This window comes from Mus caroli, unplaced genomic scaffold (assembly GCF_978045245.1).
Source record: "Mus caroli unplaced genomic scaffold, Mus_caroli_1 scaffold_11, whole genome shotgun sequence".
In the NCBI taxonomy this organism is placed as follows: Eukaryota; Metazoa; Chordata; class Mammalia; order Rodentia; family Muridae; genus Mus; species Mus caroli.
The window spans coordinates 62418974-62442707 of NW_028227266.1; the positions used below are offsets into that span (position 1 = coordinate 62418974).

At 45.9% G+C, this 23734-nt stretch overlaps 1 pseudogene; it reads right to left on the reverse strand.

The window, feature by feature from the left end:
* Positions 1-2372: 2372 nt before the first annotated feature.
* On the reverse strand, positions 2373-3060 carry LOC110302352 (COMM domain-containing protein 9 pseudogene; annotated as a pseudogene).
* Positions 3061-23734: the final 20674 nt, after the last annotated feature.

Here is a 23734-nt window from a genome sequence, read left to right on the forward strand (position 1 = left end):
ATCCCACCTTTTGGGAGAGACAGCTCACGTACACCATGCTTCTATTTTTTAAGTTTCTTCCCTTGGGATGTTCACCAGACACACACTGGACAAGAAAGGATGAAGCAAAATCCAAAACAGGTGGGTCAGAGGATCCTAGGGGCGGGGTGGGGAGGGTCTCCTTGGAAGATTTCAGGGTTACAGCCCTTCAATGTTACAGCTCTTTTAGAAAATAGCTCTCTTAAACAAGAGTCAGCAGAAAAAACCTTGTCTATGCACACTTAATTTGTGATGAATCAAAGGCTATATATATGATCCTTGGAGAGTGGGAAGGGTTCTTCTTAGGGTGAAGTTTCATTGGCTGAGGTTTAAGTTTCTGAGGATGCCTCATTTGCATGGAGAGGCATTCCAGGAAGTTGAACCTGTAATTACATGACACTCCTCAGGTAGAGACGGACAGTCAGTTTCCCCTGATCGGGCAGAGAAGAAGCCCTGCTAAAAAGAAAAAGAAAAAGGGAGTCCTTCATTTTGCCCGAAGCTCAGGAAAGCTGTCCAGACATGGTAGACTACAACCTTGGTAGTGAGGTACAATAGCACATACATTTTAAAAGCTTGCTTTAAATGATTTGGACACGATGATTTGGGTTGATGGCCCTTCTCTTCTCACCTGTGGGAGTAACACAACTTGCCTAGGTCTGCCCTTCCATCCACGTGGGTCCTAGGGATTGAACTTAAGCCATCAAACTTGGCAGATAGGCAGCCTTACCTGCTGAACCCTCTCGCTAGCCCAAGCCTTGAGGTCTTATAGCCCTACACTTCTTCTTCTTCTTCTTCTTCTTCTTCTTCTTCTTCTTCTTCTTCTTCTTCTTCTTCTTCTTCTTCTTCTTCTTCTTCTTCTTCTTCTTCTTCTTGTTTTTTTTAGGACAGGGTTTCTCTGTATAGCCCTGGCTGTCCTGAAACTCACTCTGTAGACCAGGCTGGCCTCGAACTCAGAAATCTGCCTGCCTCTGCCTCCCGAGTGCTGGGACTAAAGGCATGTACCACCATGCCCGGCCTCTGCCCAACTTCTTGTTTACTGTTTATTCCTGATTACAGACACAACATGACCACCTTGGTTCTTGCTGACATACCTTCTCGGTTACTATGGACTTCAACCCCTCAAAACATAAGGAAAAGGAGAGAAAGAGAGGGAGGGAAGGAGGGAGGGAGGGAGGGAGGGAGGGAGGAAGAAAGGGAGGAGAGAGAGAGACCCTGAGGGCAAGCAGGTGGGCAGGCAGGCGCTCCTGTCTGGGTCTTTGGCCTTATCACAGCAGGGACCTGTGTTGATGCCCATGGTCTGCATTAATGCTAAAGGCCATGTGACGTGCCTGGTCTGGACTGCTACCTGAGACCATGTTGATGTCTGAGAGCCAAGCTGAGCTGGCCCCACCTCCTACCCACTACCCCAAGATGGTGCCAGAAATGCAGGAGAACTGGTCAAGAGGTAGTCTAGCCTGCTGCCTCGTGTGCCCTTGCCTGGGCAACCCAGGAGAGCTAGCCCTGGTGCCAGGGCACAGGAGACCCTGTAGGCTGACAAACATGGCCACCACCTAGGCCCAGATCCAGGGTTTTGAGTTGCCTCACCCCAACATCTATGCCAACTATGAGCTCCTGGAACCCATGAAAGGGCCCAGTCCTGCTGTTCCAAAGCTGCAGGATCTCCATGACTCAGGAAAACAACACGGTATCTGAGAGGAGTCCCAGTGAGGTTCCAGTATTGTAGCAGAAGCCAGAGGCCTCGAACCAGACCAATGACTCATGGCAATGAGTGCAAGAAAAGCTGTTTGGACAAAAGGGCATACTATGTGACACACTGCGACACACTGCAGCCTCCACAGTGAGATTTTTTTTTTAAAAAATCATCATTATTATGTATTTCCAATTCTACTTTCTAGCCCTGGAATAGTGGCAAATGGTGCGTTCCAGCGTTCTGAATTGGAGCTGTGGCCCAGCAGGGCTGCAAGCTCAGAGAAGGGTCTGAGGGGACCTGAGAGAGCTGCTGACTTCTCTCTGAAGGGGGGGCAGGCGCTGCTGGCCCCACCCCTAGTTCCCTCCCATGTATTCCGGGTCTGGTAGTGAGCTCGCCCGAGCTAATGTTGGAGGTAACCTTAGTGCCACAGGTGACTGCCACAGTACCCACCTGAGCTCTCCACAGCAGCATGCACAGGCGGCTGATAAAGAACGCGTTCCCTCGCACTGCCACCGTGGGCAGTAGCTTAGTTCCACACAGGGTCTTTTCAAAGATGGAGGCTTTTGCTCATCTTCAGGAAAAACAAAAGGAGGAAGAAAAGAGAGGAGCAGTGGGCGTGACTGCTTCCATTCCTCAACTGTGCCTTCTGAGTAGCAGCGGCCCCTCAATCCCACGGTCTGCCCACCGTAAGCCTCGGTGCGGACAGCCACACCCTCGCAGGCCAATAGCTGGTTGTTTTATTAGCTACAGCAGAAAGCTGGTCCCGAATGCGACCCAGCCCGTCTAACGAGGTGTCCAGCGTCTCTTTGCTCAGCTCCATGGTCAGAGCCGAGATGGAGGGTTTCTCTCCACAGACTAGGATCCTCCTAGATCTTCATCTGGAGCAGGCAGGTGGGGACAGCCATGCGGCTGATGTTGTCAGAGGAGGTTTTGATATCCACTCTCCAGTCCAGGTCCACCGGGCGTGGCAGAGAGATCTGGTTTCCTTGGGCTTCGGTTTGCCATGTTGATATGCGCTCCAGGATGATTTTTGTCAGTAGGTTTTTGAGGTTTGGGTGGAAACTTTCTGGAAAGAGAGCCAGAATCGCCTCAGCAGAGGACAGGTCACAAAGGGCCACCAGCCTAGTGGTGCAGAGCCTGGAGCAGTTGCTCTGCCTCCTCCTGGGTCACAGACAAGCTGGAACATGTATTATTAAAGAGATTTTTGTTTTGTTTTGTTTTGTTTTGTTTTGTTTTGTGTCAAGAGCTGAACTGGAGAAGTTGTCTGGGCATAGTGGTCTGATGACATCTTTTGAGGAGGCCTTCAGCAGACTCTGGAGCGCCACAAAATGTTCCGCAGTCAGGGCCACCATCTTTCTGGAGTGGAGATTTTTTTTTAATTCTTTTGGTGGGGTGAGGGTTACAAGGGTGGAGGGCAGATATGAAAGGACTAGAAAATGAGTGGGATTGGTGTGCACAATGTGAAATTCACAAAGAATCAATAATAAATATGAAAAAAGGCAAAAAAAAAAAAACCCTGAAATTTGGCTTTTATTTTTGTTTGTTTGTTTGTTTGTTTGTTTGTTTGTTTAGCTCCCTGAGAGCGCCCTCCTGATTGGAAAGCCTGTGGGATGTCCAGGGGATAGCCAGGTGTCAGGTTGAAAGATCTAACTAACATTGCTCTGGGTCAGGGATGACCTCTGTACCACATTAAAAGAAAACCATTGAACTGATGGGCAGGTGGAGTGATGCAGGCAGCAGAGGCAGGATGCTGGTGCCCGAGGGAAAGGCAGCCTCTCACTTTCAAATGCCTATCAGTCATCATGACCGTCAGCAGACTGTAAGACGGGGAAGCCCCAGGAGATTTCCCCACAAAGCTTCCATAGACAGCTTCTTGCCAAAGTTAACCCGACTTCCTCTGCTGTCACGCCCACCTTTATGCACCTCTCCTCCAGCGCTGGTTCTGCCCACTCTTGCCTGGCTAGGCTGGCACAGGAGGGTTAACAGTGAGTGGGGGGGAGCCCAGGGATGCAAGGAAGGTAAAGCCCAGGATTCAAAGAGAAGGGAAGAGAGATGGAATGAGTACCCAAAGCCCTCTGACTGCCAAACTGCTCATCCTCGCCAGCACCTAGCACAGAGGATCTGAGGCTTTTCTGGGCGTGGGGGGCATCCTTCCCTGCACAGTGGCAAGTGCACTAGCCCTGGCTGTGCCCTGTGGGTTAGGGTGGGATGCTGAGCAGCTGTAACAAGCCAAGTGCTTCTCTGGTTTCCCTCACGCCTCCTTCGTCAGCTGCAGCACACACGTGATTATATCCTACTATATCCTACTCTGACAAACATGAGTACTTGTGTGCTTCAGCATTTAAAAACTATATTCTAGCTCAGCAGTTAAGAGCACTGGCTGCTCTTGCAGAAGGCTCAGTTCCCAGCAACTACCACCTGTGTGACTCCAGGTCTAGGGGATATGTTTCCTTCTGGTTTCTGAAAGAAGCAGGCTAACACATGGTGCACTTACATACATGCAGACCCTCACATATACATAAGATAAAAATAAAGATTTTTAAATGGTAACTATTATATCAGCCGATAAAGGCATTTGCCCTCTCCCTAGCCCCACACACTAAGCATTTTCTAGTACTGCTCTCAAGAGAAGCTACAATCTCCATGGTACAGATGAGGGCACCAAATGCCAGGGAGTTCCCCATGGCTAGTTCAAGTCACCTGCTGATATGCAGTAGCTGGACCAGATTCAGGAACCACTACCTAGCCAACTTTTTAAAAAACCGACCTCCGGGGTCAATGAATTTCCCCAGGCTTTCCTCAGGAGCAGTTGGACTCTTTGCTGAAGGGGTCACGCCCACAGTGTGTAATTAAAGGAAGAACTAGAAGAGGGACCACCCAGGGCCTGAAACCTTGCACCTCTGCCCTCAGCTGACCCACTGCAGGTTTCTCCAGCTTGAATGCGGCTGGGAATTCCTCTGTCTCACCACCAAGGCCCCCAGAACAAAAGCTCCACTGCAGGAACTTCCTGCTCAAACTCTAAGGAGCCAGGCTCCAATTTCAACCAAACTGCTGGTGACTTCATCTGGCTTAGGCCGGTGTGAGGGGCGGCTTCACTGCCAGAGCCTCTCGGACTATTCACAAGACGTCCTTGTGAATAGTGGGGAAGTGCCAAGGTCATGCCTGGCCAAAGCATTTCCCATCTCTGCCTTCATCTAGCTCCCAAATACTTAGTCATGGAGACATCATAAGCACGCCTGCATCCATTTGCCAATGGGAAAACTGAGTCCAGAGAAGCAACATCAGGGGCTTCTGGGTAATTAGGAAACTAGACTCAGGGACAAAGGACGAGATTTCTGTTCTTGGTCTTTCCTCTCATTCACGTTTGTGTGTATGCATGCCTGTGTAAATGTGTACATGTGTGTACATGTGTATGTGCACATATGCATATGTACACAGACCAGAGAACAACCTCAGGTATTGTTCCTCAGCTGCTATCCACCTTGTTCTGAGACTGGCCTGATTCTCACTGGCCTGACTCTCACTGATTGGCTAGGCTGGCTGGCCACCGCACCCCAGGATCCTCCTGCTTCTGTCACCCCAGCTCTGCCATGCCCAGTTCTTCTTCTATTTTTAACCTGTGTTCTGGGATCTGGCTCAGGTCCTCAGGCTTGCACCCCAAGCTCTTTACCAGCTGAGCCATCTCCCCAAGCCCTTCTTCTCATTCTTATGTCATGAAGCACACAGGGAAAGACAGGACCTCTGTCAGAGGCAAGTGGCAGGGAGACCAATTACAAGGACTCCCTTTCCCAGCCCACCCACTCTGTCCCCAGTGACATGCTGAAGACACAGCAAGAGAACGGTCTGTCATCCATTCATCCATTCAGTCAGCAGATCAGGTACCAACCACATGGAGTAGGTCCAGTCAAAGCACCTTGCCTGCTCAACTAATATGTTTATGTCAACCCAGCAAGAGGAGACCATGGCTCAGGCAAGGAAGGAAAGAACTAAGAAAACGTATACATGCTCACTAGATATGAGGAAGACAGACAGACAGATAGATGTTATTATTGCTGCCCCTCCCTCCATGCACATTTTCATCAATATCAGTTATAAACACAGCACATTGGCACAGGGCTCTAACCCATGTCTTCCAGTCCATGTGGTGTTCCTTTTATGTCACATGCATTCTATGAGGTTGAGTTGTGAACACCAGGAGTCACAGTCTGTCTGTCTGTCTGTTACCTGTCTGTCTGCCCACTCCTCTTTCTCTGAGACAAGGTCTGTGTGTGTCTCTTTGTGTCTCTGTCTCTTGGTCTCTGTCTTTCTCTCATTCTCTAAGACAAAGGTCTCACTATGTAGCCCTGGCTGTCCTAGAATTAGTTCGGCAGCCCAGGCTGGCCTTAAACTCAGTGATCCACCTGCCTCTGCCTCCTAAGTGCTGGGATCAAAGGCATGCACCATCATGGCTGGGACAGGCCTCTTCTTTGAGAGGTCTTAGGCACCTTCCTCATTCAGGTGGGCAAATCTCTGAGGCCCTGTTTGTGCTGAATAATTCTGCTGCTTAGCTCGGAACATGTGACCAAGCTGGACCAATCAGATTCTTGCTAGTCTTCCCATTAGAACCAGGTCTGGAAGGAGAGATGCAGGGAGAGAGAGAGAGAGAGGAATGCTTCCTCTAGGCTAAGTGAGAGGGGCAAGTGGGATTCCAGTCCAGGCTCCAGGCCAGGGCTGGCTGCTTGCTCTGCAGGGGCTCCCAGACTTGCCCACTTCTTTACATTGCATTCTGGTTTTACTCAAGCACAGGAAAGTTGGTTTCTGTCACTTACACTGGAGCATTGCTAAGGAGGACAGGAAATTGCATGATGCCAGAGATAGGTCTTCATCCTTCTCCAGGTCCTGGCACACAAATATAGTTCAGTAAGTTTTTCTTGATTTAATGCCAAGTGAGTTTGGGGGTGTTTATTGATTTAAACCCAAGTCTTACAATAATGACTGGAATTTGCACCAGGTCTACCAGCCTGGCTTTGAAAAATGGCTGTTATTACTATTATTATTATTATTATTATTATTATTATTATTATTATTATATTAAAATCATAAAACAAAAGTTGGGGACTGCTTGTCTATGGTGCACAAAGTTCTAGGTTCAATCCCCAGTACTGCATAAACCCAGCATGGTAGCACACATCTGTAAGCTCAACACTGGGAAGGTTGAAAGACAAGAGGATCAGAAGTTCAGGGTCAGTTTAGCCCACAGCCAATCTTAACTCAAACAAAATAAAACAAAATCAAATCACAGGTGGCCAGAGTTGGAGTGAATCTGAAAGATGTTTTGGCTCCAGTTGCTTGTTTTATGGGTGAGAGACTGGCGGCCAAGGAAGGGAGATAGCAGAAGTCCTCAATTTTCACACAATACCCCCTCCATCCAAAGCTGATACACACGTGACACTGTTGTGCTGGTGCATCATGCCAGAACATGGCATAGCACTGATGGCTAGCATGGGTCCCCCTTTCTGCACCTCTTCCCTCCAGAACCCCACTCCTCAGTCTCCATTACCAATAAGCACAAGGGCACACTGATCCTCGCCAGGTCCTGGGTCCCTTCTCAGACAGCGCCTATGCTGTCCACCTGCTAACTTCTGCGAGTCCCCACCCTGCATGCCCTCTGTGCTCTGGGGCCAGTTTGACTTTGTCTCTTTGTTCCTGGAGTTACTAGAGTCAGAACCTGGTCTTTGTCAGATCTATCAAGCCAAGCTCAGCCACCCATCCACAGTATCCGACAGACAGGTAATAGTGAAAAGGAGAAATGGGGATTTACTCATGTGGTCATGTTGGGAAGAGGAACAAGGAAGCTGGTGGACCACCCGAGTGGACCCTGGGGGCCTGACATGAGGCTTAGGTATACACAGATGTCGAGAGGTATGCATGGCTAAGTGGTCATTGTCAATGTGCGAAGATCCCATCATCCTTTGTTGGCTCTAGTCTCTTCTGTAAGGTGGGCTGACAAATGCTCAGGACAGTGGGAAGTGTCTTCCTAGAGGAAAGTTCTGCCTTGGTTGGTTTCAGCACCTTCCTGTGCCCACTATATAATACTATGGAAGATTCAATTCCTTGGGGACCATTGTTTTAATAGTCTGATGGCCAAAGAGAGGGACTCAGGTGTTCTGTAGCTTAAATGTGTTCCTGTCAGGATGCCCTCATCTTCATCCTCCCCAGGCAACTGAACTCCTCCACTGTGAGTAAGCGCACAACCACCCCTTCATTCCTTCCATAACTAACTATGGAGTGCCCATTCTGTGCTAGATTTGGACCCCCAGGAACCCTTGTTACCCACTAAACATAATAACTCTTAGGAGGAAGGAGAACTCTGATGTCATTTGGAATGGGACAAGGTGGTACAGTACCCCATGTGAAAAGATTTGGCAGCAAGGTAGGATTAAGCACTGGCCTGGCCAAGCCATCACAAAGGCCAGTCTTGAACAGACAAACAGGTAAACCAAACAAGCCAAAGAGAATCGCAGAGACAGGCGACTGTGTATATTTTCTAAATATGTCATGAAACACCACCTTTAGGGACTGAGGAAATGGCTCAGTGGGGGAAAGTGCTTTCTGTGCTTAGAGACTTGAGAGCCGATCTCCAACACCAACAAAAACCTGACAGAGTAACCGACATCTGTAACCCCAGGGCTTGGGGGAGAGGGAGTAGATAAAGGGGCTTCCTGGCCAGCCAGCCTAGCCTTAAGAGCAAGCCCAGGTTCAGCTAGAGAGCCTATCTTTTAAAAAATGGGGGAGTATAAAAGAGAAAGACACTCACTATCGACCTCCGCCTTCCCACAGGCACATGCACAAGAGTATATACACACACACATACATTTTATAGATCTCCGATGTTATTTGGTTTTGTACCTTCTATAGGCTAGTGGTGCAAGCAGGTCTTGTGGACCTCAAAAGTCTGAATTGGGTGGAACAAGAGAGCAGCTGAGAAAATCCAGGACCTCGCATACGTGGGCTGAGCCCTGAGCTGGGGTCAGATTCTGGTGGGAGGAACCTACTGTGCACTAAGGACTTGTGCATGGCCGCTCTTTGGTGCCTCATGGGTGTACTTCATGTTATACTTAGCTCATCACTGCTATGGTTCAGATCATTTCCTATAGTAGATGAAGGGCACCAGAATCCAGGATTGCTAAGCACCAACCATCACAGGTAGCTTCACGTCCCCGGGAGCTGTGTAAATACTTGATGAATGAATGAATGAATGAATGAATGAATAGTCATTGAAGGAATGGTACTTTTCCCAAGTCCATAGGCTCATTTACTGGTAGCTGGCAGAAAAGGTGAAGACTTCCCAAGCCCAGCACTAACCCAGCATGATGTGTGTGTGCACGTGTGTGGGTGGGCAGATGCACATGTGTGTGAGCACTTCCTGTCAGCTCCTTTAAGCCTCATTGGGACACATAACCAAACTAAAGCAGAAGACAAAGCCCTGGCCCGGCCCTGGAAGGGTCACACCCTGGAAAGTATGTGCTCAGCCAGCAGCCCGGCTCAGGTTTCTTCTGATTTCTCCATACTCTGCTGCTTTGTTGGGTGCCGGTTCATCATATACACCGGTGAAATCTCCACAGGCAAGCATCAACCTGCCGTGGTTCGTTGGTTTGCAGTTCTGTTGTTTCTGGTGAGCGCCATACTTTTTCATGTTTTCATTTCCCATCTGTACTTCCGTATAAACTGTCTGTTCACCTTCACTGCTTACTGAGTAGAATCTCGATGCTGCTGTTAGCGTTTAGTTAAAAAATAAAAAGCACAAAATTAATATGCTTTCAAGTTCCCGCAGTCTGTTAGCCCTTCCACGCTGTTATTTTCCTCTTGTGGTCTAGCTCTTTTCTCCAACAAAAGGTTTTGATTTGTGTGTGCACACACGTGGCTATGTATGCCTGTGTTTGTGTGTGCACACACATATGTAGATGTATGTGTGGAGGCCAGAGGTCAGTATCTAGGGTCTTTTTCAATCATGCCCCATCTTGGTTTTCAACTTAATAAAAAGGGTTTATTTTGTGTGTGAGTTTTGCTTGCATGCTTGTGTGTACACTCCATGTGTGCCTGGTACCCGAGGAAGCCAGAGGAGAGCATCAGACCTCCTGGAACTGGAGCTGCAGGTAATTGTGAGCTGCCATGTGGGTGGAGAACTGAACCCAGATCTTCTGAAAGAGCAGCAAATGCTCTTAACCTCGGAGGCATCTTGACATCCCCAGCGTTTCTGTTTGCTTGTTTATTTGCTTTTATGTTTCGTTTCTCAGATATGCTGCAGAAAAAAAATACTACAGGGTGTAACTTTTCTCTGCATAACAATTATTTCCAAAACACTTCATTCATAGCCATCACTTTCCTTAATGTTAGTTTACTTCCAGTGTCACTATATACTGAATTAGTTTGGGCATCTACTGATCATTATTCTCTAGTACCATACGGTTTGGATTATTGTTGCTTCATAATATGTTGTGAAATCTGGTAGACTAAACTTGTTCTGTTCCTTTAAAAAGACTTCAGTCTTTTCCATCAATTTGAGTACAGACTTCCTTGCTACTTATCATGCACTTGCCAGACATCCTTTAAGAGACTGAATAGGTAGTGCATTATCTCTATGGTAACCAGGGGAAGACTGCTGCCTTTGTTAGTACCAGTCTTTGGGGCATGTGGACTTGTGGTCAGTATTTTCATCTTTCTTCTTCTTTTTTCTTTTTCACCTTTATTTTTCTAAATACAGTTCTATAACCTTTTTAAAGAAATGTCATATCGGCAGTGTTTTGGTTTAGACACCTATTCACAGAAAAGCATGATGGGAAAATATTTCCTGACTTGAGTGTTCCTTTTTAAATGTGAATTTTTATTTCATTTTAATTATTTTAAAATATTTAAGCCTTCTTCTTGATCTTAAAGATCATGTAGCTTGGAGTTGGGGAGGGATGAAGGGCGAGTGAGTCTAAGGATAATGTAATAATCAGTGACTGAAACCATTTTCCCATCATCCTTTGTGCTGACCATTCTTTGTACCCTTTAAGAGATCCATCTTTTTCTTTGGAAACCCCAGTCTTTCATTTGAAAGATGTTATTGTATAAAAACTTCCACAGGTCAATAAATTTAGAGGAAAATGAGCATTTGGTCCAAGAAAAACAAAAACCAAAACAAAACAAAAAAGGAAAAATAATCAAGATTTTAGGGCTTTTATTTTTTCTTTTGTAGTTGTGTAAAAAATGAAAAAAAAACATAAAAAGGAAAATTTTAATGTGAAGACTTTTTTTTGCTATAATCATTAGTTTTAGAGGCATTGTTAGTTAGTGTGTGTGCAGAGTCCATTCCCACATCTTTCCTCAAGTATCTTCTATTTTTATCATGAATTCCCTTTTAATCAACTGTAGGTTATTTAAAATAAACTCCTACAACTTAACGGGAAAAAAAAAGAAATGTCATGGGGCTTGGGAGATGGTTCAGTTGGTAAAGTGCTTGCCATACCAAGTACGAGGATCTGAGTTCCACCCCCAGTGTCCGTGTGAAAAGCCAGGCTATGGCACATGTCTGCAGTACCAGAGCTGGGAGGTGGGGACAGGAGGATCCAGGGTTTGCTGGCCAGCAAGTCTAGTCTAACCAATGAACTCCAGGTTCAGTGAGATGCTCTGTCTCAAAAAATAAGGTGGGGAGAAATTGAGGAAGACACCTGACATTAATCTCTGACTTACACACACAGATACATACAGACAGGCTCACACACACACACACACACACACACAATTTTATAATTTGTGGTAAACCATGACCACACATTGTATGTCTATCATTCAGTGGGGATTGGCCTGCATTTTCTGGCATGCCCTGTTTGCCAGAATGGGAGCTCATTGCTCACGGGAAGGTTTGAAAGGTTTAGGAACTGTACACTCCCACTAGGGCACGACTCCGATAGCCACAAGCAATGGGAAGATGGGGCATGGGATGGAAAGGCCCTTGGGGACTATAGGAGTTCTCCAAAAGGGAGAGGGGCCACCACCATGTGAATGGACTTGGCCTGTCACATTGCCCGACAGGGGAGTTGGGAAGGAGGCCTGTTTGGCCCAGGAGCTCTGTTCCTGACATCTCCTAGTGAGACTATTTATAGTCCCAAGGTCCTTTGTAAAGGCTACCGGCCAATGTCTACAATGTCTATGCTCCTCTTCATCTGTTTAATGATCAGGATTTGATGCTGGAGTGCAAAGGAAGCAGGAGGTAACAACATATTCTTTTTTTGTTGCTGTTGTTATTGAAACAGAGTCTTGTTATTCAGCTGAAAATGACCCTGAGTTTCTGATCCTCCTGCCTCCGCCTCCTGAGTGCTTGGATTACAGGCATGTATCATCACACTGGGTCTATGCCACACCACTGCTGAAACCTAGGACTGCATGCATACTGGGCAAGCACTCTGTTAGTCAAGCCTTACCCCTAGCCCCCGTGATTTCTTTTGAATGCTCATGAAACATGTCAAATTCCCTTGTTGAATCCTCAGCAGAGTCTGGTGTAGTACATATCAGCCGCCTTGAGCACAGGGAAGCAAGGCTGCCGGAGGCTAGGGGTGAAAGGTTAGGGGTGAAAGGTCACAGACACAGAGCCATTGAGCAGTGTCCTCAAAGCCTGTATTCTTTCCATGCGCAGCACTCTTGGAGTACAGCCTCTCAGTGAGTGGCCAGGGATCTTGGGAAGGAATGAAGCAAGAGCAAACCTTAAGTCTGGGCTGCTGTATCAGACCCTCATTCATCCACGGACCTACTGTCAGTCACACTAAGCCTCTCTCTAGGCAAAATCACCTGTCTGCTCTCTGGTCCCTGCCGTCCGTCCGTGTCTGTCAGCTCAGTCCTCCTGGCCCAGGCTTTTAAGCTTCAGACTTCCACAGGTGCTTCCTGCTGCTAACCTAATAGGATGTCTCCTGTCCCATGGAGCCAGAATGAGCCCCCTCCCCTCATCCCAACCTGTGCCTCTCTCTCATTCCCTCTCTTGATCTCCTTTATCCTGGCCTTCATTCCTCTTGTGAGTCATTCCCCAAGAGTCCCCAACGTGATCTCAAAGTGTTTGAGCCAATGTCTTGCACTGGGGCTCGGTGAGCATCTTGGGTGAAACCCTGTGAGTTTCTGGGAACCTGGCCCTTGACTTTCTGCACCCTCCCCAACGTCAAGCTGTCCTACAATCCTCGGTGTGACTCAGAATTCTTTGGAGCCATGAATCTTGTCCTTTCCTTGACTGATAAAGATACAAATGTAGTTTTACTGCAATCCTGAGTTTGCTTTCTAGCCAATGACTGTGTCAGTCACCGAACTTGCCTGAAATCCCTCTCAAAGGGAACCAGCCTGTTTATTTTACCTGTTCATAGGAACCCAGTTTGGGGCCAAATAGTCCTGCTAGCCAGTAGATTGATTGGTTGACCGTTGACAGATGACATAGTCTGGTAAGGCATGGTAGGGGCTGAGGGAGATACCTCTGTCATTAAGTCACTTGTCATGAGGACCTGAGTTCAGATTAACCCTGCAATGACAAGATGAGAGGCAGAGACAGGAGGATGCCTAGGGTTTACTCACCAGCTAGCCTGGCCTAGTTGGTGAAACTTCAGGCCAAACCAAAAGGGAGGGACTTGTGGAATGACACCCTGAGTTGTCCTTTGACCTCCTTTGACACCTACATGCACACCCACAGACATACATATACAATCATGAGTGTGTACATACATCCAGAGAAAGGCATGCCAGATGTCTGGGTTTTCTAGAGAACGTGTGAGTGAAGAGATACAGAGAGGAGGAAGAGGCCATTAGCATTAGTAACAGCCAGGCTTCCTGCCTCCCTCCACAGGGCAGCTGAGTCCAGGGGACAGGCAAGTCTCCTTGAGAAGGAAGCGAGGCATGACAGACAGACAGGATCTGCTTTATGAAAAACTGACATTGTCTTTCTTGTTTTGTTAGCCACTGCTCAAGATCACAGTGGGCTATTGGGGGGGTCCCCAAGTCCAGCTTAAATCAAACAAATGTCTGGTCAGGCAGTGACCTCGTGGGATGTGGCAGAAAAGGAGGAACCGCCTCAGATCTTCTCTCTAGGGGATCTGGACAATAGCAGCCTGCGGCTCTCCTGGACCGGATTGCCGGCCCTAGGTGGGAGGCATGGATGCATGGCTTCAGTATTCAGGCTCTGGTGCTATGGTACATAGCCAGCAGTGTTTGCTATTCTGGTAGATGCGGTTTGGAGAAGCTCCACTGTCTTGTGTCCACAAACTCATCTCTTATCTTGAAGGTCCCTCCATCTTTAGGTCACAGGGCTGGGCCTGCACATGCTCCATGTATTCTGATAAGACCCCAGGAGACTTGGGGCTGATCTAATTTCCTAATGGTTCTGGGTGTTGAGTAAGAAGTAAGTACCAGGACATCCATCTCTGGGTCTAGGTAAGCAGATCACAGGCACTGGCCATTGTAAGACAACTGGTCCGAAAGCTCATTTCCTTATTAGTCACTTACCTTCGGTAAGTGATTCCATCTTGTCATCTAGAAAACAAGGATTGTCACTGCATGTCACAGTGCACCTCACACTGTTATCATTAGATGTAGTAATTATTAAGTTAGCCAGTATGAAAGTGTCAGTTTTATAGGTCAAAATTGATTTAGAGCAATGCAACTGTGACTGGCACATAGCAAGTGCTTTATAAATGCAAGTTAAAAATGATCAAATGTGTTGGTCTAGGGAGATGACTCAGCTGGTAAAGCACCTGCCTTGCAAGTCTGATGATCTGAGTTTAATTCTCAGCACCCATGCAAAAAGCTCACGTGTGGTGACATAGACTTGTGCTACTGGGGAGGCAGAGCCAGGAGGATCTCTGGGGTTCCCTGGCTGGGCAATTCAGCCTATATGATGAGCTCCAGGACAATAAGAGACTCTGTCTCAAAAAACAAAAACAAAAACACAAGGTAGAGAGCTCCTCCGGAACAATACAATGGTCCTCTGGCCTTTACATGCACTGGGATGGACATACGTATGTATATACAAACACACACACACGTGTGTATAAATACAACATACAGAAGTCTAAATTTTATTGATGTCATTGAAGGTTAACTTGGTCAAATTTTACATAAACTAGAATCTCCAGCAAAGAGACTTTCAATGAGCCATTGTCTACATTGGGTTGGCCTGTATGCACGTCTATGAGAGATTTTCTTAGCTAACTTAATTGATATGGGAAGACCCAGCCAAGTGTGGGTGGCACCATTCCCTAGGCATGGGGACCTGAGTTGTTTGAAATTGGAGAAATTGAGCTGAGCACTAACAACAAACAAGCGAGCATGTGTGCACTCATTTTTCTCTGCTCTTGACAGTGGCAGTGAAAAAGGGACTGGCTGTTTGAAGTTCTGCCTTGACTTCCCCACTATGATGGAGTCAGACCTGATATTGTAACCTGAAATAAATCTCTTTGACCTCTAAGTTGCATTTGTCGGAGTAGTCTATCACAGCAACAGAAATGAAATGAGAACAAGACTTATTATTAACATCATCATCATCATTATCACTCTCTCATAGCTCTGTGAGTTCAAGGCTAACCTGCTCTACAGAGCTAGTTCCAGGATAGCCAAAGATACTGTCTTGAAAACACACATGTAAATCTTCAGTATGAATGTATAATCAGACAGGATGCACTTTCTATTTTCCTTAGGTTTGGCAAAGGATTCCACAGTCATACCCTGACCAGGAGAACAGTCTCCTGAGGACACTAGACTTGTCTCTGTGCAGAATCCATGCCTTCACTGTAACACTGACCTGAGAGGCCATGTCTTCAATGCAGCACTGACCTGAGGGGACACGTCTTTACTGCAACACTGACCTGGGGGGCCACATCTTCACTGTAACACTGACCTAAAGGGCTGTGTCTACACTGCAACACTGATCTGGGGGACCACATCTTAACTGTAACACTGACCTGAGGGGCCACGTCTTCACTGCAACACTGATCCCTAACTGGAGAAATGGGAACTATCTTAAGCAGCAAGCCCTGTCTCCTCTCTTTATGCAATAATCTTTTCTATAGTGTTGAACTATATAAGCAGCAAGAAAGGACACCGGGCCTTCAACAGCTTGGAATGACATCTCTGAGCCCGCATCTTTGGTTCTCTGGTGACATTTCCTACTTCCCACTGTACGGGTGACACATTACTTGAATTTCTACTCTACAAAAGTCATGCTCTGGGGGTTCAAATCTCATGTTCTGTTCCTGTCAAGTCTTCACTTGCAGTCTCCTCAAAGTCCATTGCCTCCCCCCACCCACTGCCATCTGTTCCAAAATTGCTTCCATACTTTAGGTGTCTGCTATAGTGGCACCCCACTTGGAGACATGAAAATATGTGTCAACTACACATTGCTTTATAGCAAATCACCCTGAGTATAGTAGCTTACACAAAACATGTATTATCTTTTGTGGTACCTGACCTAGCTCAGAGCTTCCCGAGAGGTGAAAGTGAAGGTTCTGGCTAGGTGCTCGAGTTTCTGTTGCTATGATTAAAATACCCTGACATTGTGGAGGAACATTTGTCTGTTTACAATTCCAAGTTACAGCCCATCGAAGGGAAGTCAAAAGAGAGAAACTAGTCACATCGCATCTTCCTGCAAGAGCAGAGAGGAACGAACATGCCCATGCCTCCTTCTTGCTTGTGACTCAGCTTTCTTTACTCTCATACAGAGCAAGGTCCAGCCTATAGAATGGTACCACCCACAGTGGGCTGGGATTAATTAATGATCAGGAGAATTCCCCACAGACATGCCCACATGATAACCTCATCTAGATAATTCCTTGAGACTCTTGTCCTAAGCAGCACTAGGTTATGACATGCTGACATCAAAGCCATCACACAGGGATGTGATTGAGCTTTGCCTGTAGATGAAGGGTCTATTTCTAGTACAGCCTCTTCCACGTGGCTTTTGGTTAGAAGCTAAGCTCCTCATTGGCCAGCCAAGGTATCAGAGTCCCTCGCCACATGCGTCTTTCCAGAGGGCTGCTTGGCATTGTAGCTAGCTACCCTCAAAACATGTGATGCTTAAGAAAAGGACTAAGGCGGAAGTCACAACATCATTTATTATCTCTCCTTTGCATTGCTGAACCATTGTTTTCCACTGATTCTCTTAGACACAGAGGATGGTCCATACATTGAAGGACTAGCAAGGATTACAGTCTAAGTGAGGATGGGCCGAAACACCTTGGAGTTTGATGAATACAATGGAATGCTTCCTCCTAAGACCTAGAACAAGAACAGGATGTAGACTGTCAACTATTTCCATTCTACATGATACTAAAGGTCTAGTCAGTACAATATGGCAAGAAAAAGAAATTATATCCATGTAGATAAGAAAGGACAAAACTAAACTCTCAATCTGCAGATGACATGGGTAGAAAATTAAAAGGAAAACACACACACACACACAATCTCTCAGTATTAGTCCATGAATTTAAGAAAATCACAGAATTATTAAATATATTAAATATCATATTTATTTAAGTTCATTGAAATAAGTTCTCTATATAGCTGAGGCTAGCCCAAGACTCACTGTATAGCTTATGTTGCCCCGGAACTTAAAATCTTCCTGTGTCTACCTCCCAAATGTGGGGATTAAAATTAAGGAGGTATACCACCATGCCCAGTTAATATCAATATTTGTGATAGCCAATTGTAGCTTATATACTAGCAACAGTTGGAAATTCGAAATGTGAAAGCAAAATCCTCGTTTAACGAGGTGGCAGGTATCTGCAGCGGAACTGTCACAGCGTTCTCTGCTGATAGGAGCTGAGTGCCCACAGAGCCTCTGCTCACCTTCATGGTGGCTCTTCCCTTCAGTCTAACCCAGTAGCATTTCTACAGTTACAATTCTTTTTAAAACTCCGTGGGCCACCAAAATGCAAAGTATGGGTCTGGAGACATGGCTCAGTGACAAGGAGCCTGCTGGTCAGTTTCTATTACATGCTTGGTGGCTCACAACCACCTGTGCTCTGGTGGTTTCCAGAGCATGTGGCGCCTCCTTCTGGCCTCTATGGGCACTGCACTCATGTGCACAAACCCACAGAAAGGTATACACAATTTTTTTAAAAAATCAATTTATTCATTTTAAAAATTATGAAATATGGAGGAACAGATCCAACAAAATGTGGACAGGATCTTTACACTGAAGACGTCGATAGCATTGTGGAAGCAATGGAGGACCATCCAAGTGACATCACTCTCCCTGGATCAGAAGTCTCAACATCATGAAGGGCTAGTTAATCCTCCTAAGGCCAAGCTATACATTTTTCAAATTTTTGGAATTATTTATTTATCTATTTAGTGTATGTGAGTTCACTGTTGCTCCTTCAGACACACCAGAAGAGGGCATCAGATCCCATTACAGGTGTCTGTGAGCCACCATGTGGGAACTGAACTCAGGACCTCTGGAAGAGCTGTTAGTGCTCTTTAACCACTGAGCCATCTCTCCAGCCCTTAGTAGTCTTTTTATGTTAAAAAAGAAAAATTAATGGATTGCAGAAGAAGACATGGTATAGTCCAAACAATTTTGTGAAATGTGGAAGTTATTGAAACTGTGCTGTTTAGTTTCCAAATCCATAAAACTTCAGTAATCAAAACAGTGCAGAATTAGCATCAAATGGATAAAATACTGCAACACAGCAGAGTATTGAAACATACTCCATATGTACCCAACTTGTTAAAAAGTTATATTTATTTATTTGATATGTATGAGTGTTTAGCTGAAATCTCTACACCACAGACATGCCCTTGGATGTCATCATCATCATCATTATTATCATTATTATTTATTGGTGTTTTGCCTGCACACATATCTGTGCATCATATGCACTGTTACCTGTAGAGCTCAGAAAAGGGTGTCATGTCCCCTGGGATCACAGTTACAGACAATTGTATATTATGTGGGTGCTGGGAACTGAATCCAGGTCCTCTGGAAAAGCAGCCAGTGCTCTTAACCACTGAGCTATCTCTTCAGCCCTACATCCATGTTCTTAATGGCTATTTGTATGTTATATCTGGAGAAATGTCTACAAATTCTTTGCCCATTTTTTAACCATATTTTCTTTTTTTTTCATTACTGCAAGATTATTCTCTCTCTCTCTCTCTCTCTCTCTCTCTCTCTCTCTCTCTCTCTCTCTCTCTCTCCCTCTCTCTTTTTTTTTTTTTTTTTTTGGTGTTTTTGATATATTCTTAATCTAAGTCCTTTTCCAGATACGTGACTTACAAATGTTTTTGCCCATTCTATGCCTTGCCTTTTTGCTTTTTGGAAGCTATTCTTTCCAGCCCCAAGCGTTTAAGTTTCTATGTGAAGAATGCGAACACTAACTGCTGCTCAGACTTCATGAGATGCCACTACCATTTCCTTGCAAATGCCATGTTAAGGAACGGAAAGGCAAGCTGCAGACTTATATGTAAATCCTTAACAGAATTTAAGAATTTACAACAGACTTGTATCCCAGATAGATAATCTTTTTGCACATCAATTCAATGAAGAGAAATAACTTGGGTTTAAAATGGGCAAGAGATTTGGGCAGCTTCTCCAGAGACTAAACACCAATACATGAAGAACGAAAAATTCTTGGCATTATTAATCCTCAAAGAATGAAATGCAGTCCTGCAGCACAGTTCATACCCCTGAGACAGGCTGGCATTACAGAGCCTGACCACACATGTGTTGGCAAGCATGTGGAATGCAGACATTCCGCTGCGTGTGCACTGCTGGTGGGGATGGTGTCACATGGGACAGACACTTGGGAAAACAGTTTGCTGGCTATGAAAAAGTTAAACACATATTTGCCTTCTATTCTGGCCACTCTATGCTGAGGTATCACACAAGTGAAATAAATATAAAAGTCCACACAAAAACTCTGTGCATGAATGCTTATAAAATGCTATAAAGATAGGCATATAACTCATTCATTCATTCCATACAGAGCCTCACTCTGTAGTCAAGCTCACTATATAGCCCAGGCTATCATAATCAAGTTCACTATATAGCCCAGGTCTTGAATTCTCAGTCCTCCAGTCTTGGCCTTGAAGGTGCCTATCATTCAAGATGATTTTTTTTTACAAGTGTGTTTGCCTGTGTTTCTGTCTGGGCACCATGCATGTGTAGTGTCCTTGGGGGGCCAGAAGAGGGCAGTGGATCCCTTGGAACTGGAGTAACAGAGAGTTGTGAGCCACCAGGTAGGTGCTGGGAACCAAAGCCAGTCTCTCAGCAAGAACAGCAAGTGTCCTTACCCACTGAGCAACCCTTGCAGCCCCTCCAAGATCTACCTTTAAAATGGTTTGTGAGGAAGGTCATGCTAAGTTATAATTCACATGGTGCCTGTGGCCCAGTGAGCAGTGGATCAAACGTAACCAGCTGTGTCCTGATGGCTCCTTAGCTCCACACAGCTGCTTTATGCAATCTATTGCTACATGAAATGCAGAAGTTATTTGTGCGAAAACAGCATAACTATGCTAAGAAATAAAAATGAATCTGAAAATTCAATCATGATCTCCTTTCTGGACAGATCAACTCATTTATTTTCCCTTGTTCCCATCTGGCACTTGTCTGCATGCATAAAACATTTTTACACAGCTATAAAAATCCAATTTTGCATTCAACTCTGTGAAAACAATTGTCATATCACAGGCTGGTTCCCACTCTCCTGCTTCATCTTCTCAATTATTTTTAATGACTGTGTCAGTCACTCTGCAGATCTGTCCTCTTTTAACATTGCCTCTATTGCTGGACATAAATGGGTTTTTGTTGTTGTTACTGTTTTATTTTTACAGTTACTATGAGAAAACAACATTGTAGCGAGGCTGGCAAGATGGCCCACCGGTAAAGGTGGCTGAGGCCAAGACTGAGTTTGAGTCTTAGCACCTACATGATGGAAATGGAGAACTGACTTCCATGTTGTTCTCACACGCACATCATGAAATATGTGTTTTAAATGGTATGGATGATATTTTCATGGATAATGCCTCAGTGGTGGTTGTTGTTCTTATTGGTTGGTTGGTTTTTGGTTTTTGGAGACAGGATTTCTCTCTGTAGCTCTAGCTGTCCTGGAATTCACTCGGTAGACCAGGCTGGCCTTGAACTCACGGAGCTCTGCCTGCCTCTGCCTCTGAGTACAGGGATTAAAGGCATGTGCCAGCATTGGCCTCAGCTTTGATTCCTTTATTGTTACATTACAGTGATGACTTGAGTGCAGTCTCTGGAACCCACAGTGGAAGGAATGAACCAACTCCTAAAAGTTCTCCTCTGGTTGACACATACCACACAGTGGCATGAACTCATGTGTACACACACACACACACATACATACACACATGCGTACACACACATATCAATATATATCACACCCATATCCATATATATTATATACACATACACACAGTAGTAAATGTAAATCAAACTTTTTTTTATAGAAGTCTCTGATGGAGAGATGGGCACACTCCTGAAATCTGAGCACTTGGGTGGTGGGGACAGGCTGATCAGAGTCTGAGACCAATTTTGGCTATGTAGTGAGCGACTGGCCAGCCTGGGCTACATGAGATCTTGTCTCTAACAAAACATAAAACCCCTGGCAAGGGAAAGGTTTTCTAAGAAGTGATGGTAAAGGGGTCTTGTGGATGACAAGGAGCTTCTAGGTGGAGGGGAAGAAATGGAATTCTAAGCAGAAGGCACAGTCTTGTAAAGCGATCAAGGTTAAGGAACTGGAACAAGGTGGATCCAGCTGGAGCACAAAGAGCCGAGAGACCATGGAACAGATGGCTCCAACTATGAGGCGCTGGAAGAGTTCGGCTTTCTCCCGAGGGTCTCAGAATCCCACTCCAGTGCAGAATCTCCCCAGTGAGGGGAAGAAGAGAGAGCAGGTCTGAGGGCGCTGATGGAGAGCTGCACACTGGTCCAGATGAAAGATAGCCAAGACAAGATGACAAGAGACAGGGAGAACTTGGAAAGTGTCAAAGAAGACACTTTTGTCACTTGGAAGACACAGTGGTGGGTGTAAGAAGTGGGCAGTGGGTGAGCACAGGAAGGGCCAGCTTTGAATCCTGACTTAAGAGAATGGAGTGAGGGATTGGAGAGATGGCTCAGCAGGTAAGAGCACTGGCTGTTCTTCCTGAGGACCAGTGTTCAGTTCTTAGCATTCACATGGCATTTCACAACTGTTTGTGATCCAGTTTCAAGTGGTTTAACACCCTCACACAGACATGTGCATTTGCCAATGCACATGAAAAAAATCATTTTTTAAAAAGAGAGAGAATGGATTTCATGTCTTTAGTCATAGCAGTTAGGAAGCAGAGACAGGCAGAGCTCTGTGAGTTTGAAGGCAGTTTGAGTATAGTGAGTTCTAGGCCAGCCAGAGCTACAAAATGAGACCCAGTTACCAAAAAATATATAAAATAAAATAAAAGAAGGAGGGGCTGAATGAGGGGCGAGAGACACAGAGACAGAGAGAGAGAGAGAGACAGAGAGACACAGAGACAGAGACACAGAGAGAGACAGACACATACACACACACAGAGAGAGAGAGAGAGAGAGAGAGAGAGAGAGAGAGAGAGAGAGAGAGAATATGAATATGGAGACTGGACAGCTGGTGCAGTGATTAAGAGCACTTGCTGTTCTTGCAGAGTACCCAGGTTCAGATCACAGCCCCCGAATGGCTCAGAACCATCTGCAACTCCAGTTCCAGGGGATCAGGACCCTTTTCTGGCTCCACTTACACACAAGCAGCAAAAGACATACACATGAAATAAAAGTAACTCTAAAAAGGAGAAAAAAAGAAACAGACAGGGAAAATGGAGGCTGGAGAAATATCTTAATCTTCTAGAAGCTACTTCAGGCAGCTCAGTACCACCTGGAACCCCAGTTCTAGAAGATACAATACTTCTGGCTTCCACAGTACCAGCCCCCACCTGATACACACAAATAATAAAAACAGATCTTTTTTAAAAAGTAAGGGAATGGATGGTGGTGCCGCGCAAACGGTAACGATGAGCAGAGGGTCTGGATTGTCTCTGAGAAAGAAGAGCTAACCGGCAACTGGACTCCAGGTCCAAGAGTCAGGACAAGTGTGCTTAAGGGTCAGGAGCACACAAATAGTGACAGAAGTCACCAGTGGGGGCAAGTCACCCAAGAGGGAGGCAGCGAGAACTGGATCAGGCAAGGCGAAGGAAGACAGCCAAGGACTCTGAAAGAGATGAGGGAAGAGACAGAGCAGGAGTGGATGTGACAGGAAGAGATGCTGGGTATTAGTGTACACTGCTGTAAGAGGTCCTGGCAATACACAAGGAAACAGACAGGCCAAGGGATAGATGAACTCGAAGAAAGCCCATGGGGACCATGTGTCTCCATAGCCCCTTCCAGGATGGGGATGACAGCAGAGAGTTGGTGGAAGATTGGGCTAGGGTTTAGATTCATGTCCCCCCCACCCCAGGAAGGAGGACTGTGATTGCTGAATGCTAACGGGAAAGCTTGGGTCAAAGTGAGAAAGAGGGAATATGGCTCAGTTAGCAGAGGGCTCACCTAGCATGCATTACATAAAGGCTTGCCATCTCAATATTTGGGGGGTGGAGGCAGGAGGATCAGAGGTCCATGGGGAGACTCGGCTAAAATTCAAGTTCAAGGCCTTTTTGAGTTACATGAGAGTCATGCTTTAAAAACAGAAACAAAGCGAGAGAGAGGTGGTCTAGGAAGGGGTGGCACTGATAGACTAAGGCACGCTGAGCGGGACTTACAAGCCCAGAATTTGGTTTGACACTCTGTGGTTACTATCATGGAAATTCCTAACAACTTCTGAAGACGAGCCCACATTCTAAGTGGACCACAGGCCCCGTGGCTGACACCACAGCCCCATGGCTGACACAGCCCATCCAGCTTCCAATGATGTGGGAGGCGTTGCCTTTGCCAGCCCTCCCCAGGATGGCTATTCATGCAATAAATGGAAGTGGGGTCCTTGCTGTTCCTTGGTGACTGGCCAGACCAACTGTGTC